The 5,247-nt window shown below is 34.7% G+C and overlaps 1 long non-coding RNA gene across 2 annotated transcripts; it reads left to right on the top strand.

Annotated features, from left to right (window-relative positions):
• Window positions 1-3,442: 3,442 nt before the first annotated feature.
• Window positions 3,443-4,988, top strand: LOC149946550 (uncharacterized). 2 transcript variants are annotated; one of them, XR_016480615.1, is made up of 4 exons: window positions 3,443-3,811; window positions 3,903-4,126; window positions 4,316-4,441; window positions 4,869-4,988. It is a non-coding gene; the product is annotated as an uncharacterized LOC149946550 (long non-coding RNA). The 2 variants fall into 2 exon arrangements; XR_016480616.1 differs by lacking the exon at window positions 4,316-4,441.
• The last annotated feature ends 259 nt before the right edge of the window (window positions 4,989-5,247 follow it).

The following is a 5,247-nucleotide window of genomic DNA, read 5'->3' as shown; positions in this document are numbered from 1 at the left end:
AAACTAGAATATTATATGCTCCGAATTTTTAAATCCCACCCAACCAACCCCCCTTCTAAAATTGCACCAGGCTGCTAGCCTGTTACTTCATGTGGCTGTTTCATTTAGTGCGCGCGAAGGTACAAGAGTCATTTCCCGGATTTATCGTTTTCAAGCCGATGTTTTAAGCTATCTAAAATAACTTGGGTAAAAACCACTACGAGCCTATTTTCTATTTCGACAAATCTATTGAAATAATTTTTATGCCTAGTTCATCTTAATGTTACTTAAATTTCCAATATGAAAATAACTGAGAGTTTAGAAAGTTTTCCTTGATCGTCAATTTTATATCCAGGGGGGATCTGCCCCCGTTTGTTTTTCCCTGTGAAGGCTCGAGCCCCCACGGGAACATGTAAGTAAGATTATATTTTAGATATTATATATTTGAAAACGAAGATAGCGCTACTGTCCTATCGCCGTACGTAAATTTTCTTATTGTGGGATGGGGGAGTGGTTATGAATATGTCGATATTATTTTTGGCGTTTCTCCAATTCCACCCGTTGGCCCATCCAGTATGCTGCTCCGCTTTAATAAAATCAAATAATACTGCAATCTCATTGGTTCTTAAAAATTACGTTTTTCGACGCGATTAACTCTGCTGCGAGGACGCAAAAAATAAGACCACCTCCTTTTTCCCTCCCCCCCCCCCTTAGCGTGACGGGGTTAGGGGCTCAACGTGTCCGTCGATAGTCTCGACATATTCATTCTCCCTGAGTATAAATAAATACATTCTTGGTATTAGTCTATAGCTGATTATTATTATTATTATGTACTACGATGTTCCTAACTTTCTTGGATTTTGCCATTCTGTGCCCTTTACTGAAATGTTTTCCCGCCTTGTTTTTATTTTTGTGTTGTATAATAGATTTTTCTTTGAAAGCCTTTGGAAATTTGGTCAACTGTTTTGTCCAGATTCCTTTGGGTATGTCTGGTTTTACAATATTATCATTTGAAGAAACCAATCTATTGGGGGAAAATAAATTGAAGCGTTATGGTTTCATTGACTAAATGATTATAGCAACACTTTGTTTCTTCGGAATCCCATAAATTATCTCCAAACCTATCTACCAATTGACATTGTTTTTATAAATATTTGATTATTCTGAACACTTATAAACAAGAACTATAAGGATAAATTACAAATAATTTCCTTACCTGTTTTTCTGTATTTCTCTTTTGAATTTTCTTAAAACCATTTAACCACGAAAGTTTACTAAACAAAATAAATATAAGCAGACGATATCAAAATGTGATTTCCCATAATTATTTGTTTAGATTGAAACCATGACACCAGGTGGCGCATACAAACGAAAAAGAAGTATACGGTCTAGAAAATATTCTTAGCCCTTGCACACAGTGAAAGTCGTGGCCTTTCGTGGGGTGAGCCCAATTTAAAAAAGAGGGAGGGGGGGGGGGGGTCTACATAAAATGGAAAGGGAAAGATGAGAGATTCTAATTCAGAATGGAAACCCTTTGTCTATAATCAATCACGAAATCTTTATTAAACACTAAATGAAGTGTTATAATTTGACCGCCCCATGCATTTTGCTCAAAAACTATATTACTTATAAATGTGAAATTATCAGGATGTACACTATCGGGGAAGGTCGTTGTTTTTATTTTGTAAATTTCAGAAAAATCGTGACATTTTTCTCAATTTTGGAATTTATATTTTTTTAACGCTAGGTGGTAGACGAAAACTAACAATGAACAAGTTGTAGAGCATACTCGAAAACCAAAAATGAAATGGGTTTGGTCGGAATAGATCAATTGGTCACTGAGATATTAGGTCATGAAAAATAACAAGTTGGTAGTAGGTGGCCAGAGCCTTTTCACAGCTAATTTAAAAAGAAACCTATCTAAATTGTAATGTTTGTATTGCTGGTAAAAATTACCTTTTTTTCAACTAATTTGTTTTATTGGTAATTAATTTTGAGAAAAAAATACAATTTCCGAAAATGTTACAAATTTTAAAAAGGAGGTTGTAAGAAGTCTAAAAAAATGTCTAATGTATGCCAACTGCATTTCTTAAACCTTTTTTTTTGCAAATTTAGGTTTCCAATAAGAATTTAAAGTGCAGAGTCTTCGAATTCCTTTAGAAGATGATACCTTGTAGAATATTTTTCTTCCGAGTCTTTTATTTCAAGAAGATTTGTATTTTGTTTTAACACGAGTAAGTCGAGATAATTAAACGAAAACGCAGAGTTTAATGAAATTAAAAAAAATGATGATGAAACTTTCAACACGGGTGGAACAGGTCAAAAACGGCGATGCTTTATAGGGTTCGTCCAATAATGTATTTATTTATACTCAGGGAGAATGAATATGTCGAGACTATCGACGGACACGTTGAGCCCCTAACCCCGTCACGCTAAGGGGGGGGGGAAAGGAGGCGGTCTTATTTTTTGCGTCCTCGCAGCAGCGTTAATTGCGTCGAAAAACGTAATTTTTAAGAACCAATGAGATTGCAGTATTATTGGATTTCATTAAAGCGGAGGAGCATACCGGGGGCCCCAACGGGTAGAATTGGAGAAACGCTAAAAATAATCTCGACATATTAATTCTCCCTGAGTATAAATAAATACATTCTTGGTTCGGCACAAGGCAAAAAAATGTAAAGATAAAATCGAATGTTCAGTTTTTAGTGTTAATTCTTCTAAATTTTCAAAATTTATAAGTAAATCTTATATTTAAAGCCGTTTAAAATTGAAAGTCGCAACACTGCCCAAAGAAGAAGTCTTTGATGCAGATTACTCGATTTAGAGAAGGCACACCAAATTAAAAGGTCTTTTGAAATGAGATTTGTTACTGGTATTAACATAGATGAGCGAATCCGATTGTCCCGTCCTCTGAATGATTTGTCTACAAGCGTGACTTTCCCAACGGTTCACGGTGGATTTAAGCCCTTGAGAAGAAGAACATCTTCTTTTATTTGTTATTTCACTGTACTTTGAGCAGATATCAAATTACGAATATATTGTTTCTTCAGTCGTCTCCACGTGTGAACTATTAAAGATTGTTGATACTTCCATTGCTTCCAGAAGTTGTTTAAATTTCTTTACGTGAATGTGGTGTTAGTCGAGTTTGCTTACCAAAAAATCCGCTGGGGTGAGAGGTATCGGTTTCCCTATTTCGTCACGCACGTAAGACCGTGGATACGAATTCAATACAGTTTCTATACTCTCGTTAGTTTTGTCGAAACTTCCTTAACGCCGAGGAAAGCCTTTCCTAGTGTCTTTCTGAGGTTGTTTAACCGGTTGGACTAATCGCTCTGTTCTTCTAAGTAATTGAATCCTTTTTTAAATGAGTTATGTTTATCTTTTTTTAAAGCATTGTTAGTCATATGTCGGCTAGCTAAAAATTTTTGCATTGTCACGATATATGATCTTTGGCAGACCTTTCCTTGCAACAAATCTTCTGAAAAAGAGTTGACACGTCCGTTACCAGCTCCAGCTCCAGCTCTAGTGATAACGCGGGTCATTAAATTTATATAGGCCTTTTTCTTTATCTTACGAGAGTCCGTCTCTGACGTAGATAGGGCCGGCGAAGTCAAAGCCGATAATTTCAAAGTGGGCGCTTTCAAAACAATCGTGTCTTTCGGAAGTTAAATAGCCAGAATTAACAGCGGGAGACCGGTTTCGCCCTATTTGGAACTCATCAGCCCGCAGGCTATTTTATTTCCATTTAATTTTGTTTTTGACTCGAAGATCTATTTGGTCCGAGTTTGCCGTTTAAAATTTATCTTCGAAGACCTATGGCTCCGAGTATTTCGTAAGTTTTATCATTACTTTAAATGTGTTAGGGTTTAGCATTTTGGCCCCTTTTTAATTATGAACTTTTCTACCTTTTCGCGTAATTTCAGCCATTTTGGTCGGTTCTACTTTAGACCAATAAATCCCAGCGGGACTGGTAATGCCGTGCTTTAAACTTTTGCAACATTACTACAGCGGATAAATTTGAATGGCGCCATCTATGTTAATTATTAGAAACGTTTGGGGTGCTTTTGACAAATAATAATTTTTGAACTCGAGCGGGAAATGTTTCGCGTCGTTGGACTAGGAAAAAGATGGAAAACCATGATCTAAAGTAAGTTTCCTTCAAACTCTCCAATATAATATAAAGGCCAAATTGTAGTAGTAGCACAATGAATATATTCCCTGTTAATGGTTTCAAATATTTTAAACCAAGAAAAAAACTAATGGAGGCTTTCCTTATACCCCATAACCACATATAAAACATTCAATCCATAATCCAGTTTCCTTTTCTAAATTGCAGTATTTTTGTTGATGGAGTGTTTATTTATGAACCAACCCATTATCCAACTGACTTTTATACCTACATAGATGATTGTGATGAATCTGATGAATTACAAAAAGGAAACTGAACCTGGTTTAATATTAAGTTAGTGCAAAATTTATTCTGGTACCCATTTTGCTATAAACATTTCGTAATCGTGTCTATTACCATTAGCTATTATACGCAATAAGTTTGAACCTTTAGTTTGTAAAACCATTGAGCAATTGAGAGATTGCTTTGACAGTCCACTAGATGAAGAAGTATCCGCACTTATTAATCAGGTATTGTCCATTGGTTTCACAAAAATTTACTATAATCTAAAGAAGAATATCTAAAAATAATAACAGCCGTCATAAGAGATGAAAAGGATAAATTTTCTTTCAAAATTGGCGCAATATATTACAGAATAAAGCTATATGAAAACTCCATTGTGAGTTAATGAGTTCATTATCAAAATAAAATGCTGTATGTAAAATAATTTCACTAAAAGTATACTGGTTGATTAAGAAAATTTTATTTATTTTGAATTAAGATTTTTCCACTCTCAAGAGGAGACTGGCCTTGTAGATTTGCTGCCAGGGCTTTCAGAAGACGTTTTCTCAACATACTTCTTTACCAGCTTTGTTCCGAAATAAATAAAAAAAACGTTCATAATACAATGGAAACAAAAAAATAAAATCTCTGCCATGAAGCTATTCATTATGTTGGAGGATTTGTTACTAATTCATTAGCCAAAAAAATTAAGCGCAAAAATTTCCCAGATCATTACCAAAAACTTTTATTAGAAAATATGACTAAAAACTTTGAAGGTGAAGGAGTAGCTTATGAAAAATAGAGGGGGTTAAAAAAATATAAATGCAAAAACCTTTTCATTTTTTAACTCGATTGCTCATATTGCATCAAAATATTAC

Source organism: Leiobunum rupestre, chromosome 4 (assembly GCF_980474605.1).
Source record: "Leiobunum rupestre chromosome 4, qqLeiRupe1.1.hap1, whole genome shotgun sequence".
Classification (NCBI taxonomy): domain Eukaryota; kingdom Metazoa; phylum Arthropoda; class Arachnida; order Opiliones; family Sclerosomatidae; genus Leiobunum; species Leiobunum rupestre.
Note: the sequence above shows the minus strand (reverse complement) of the source record. Positions and strands in the feature narration are given on the sequence as shown.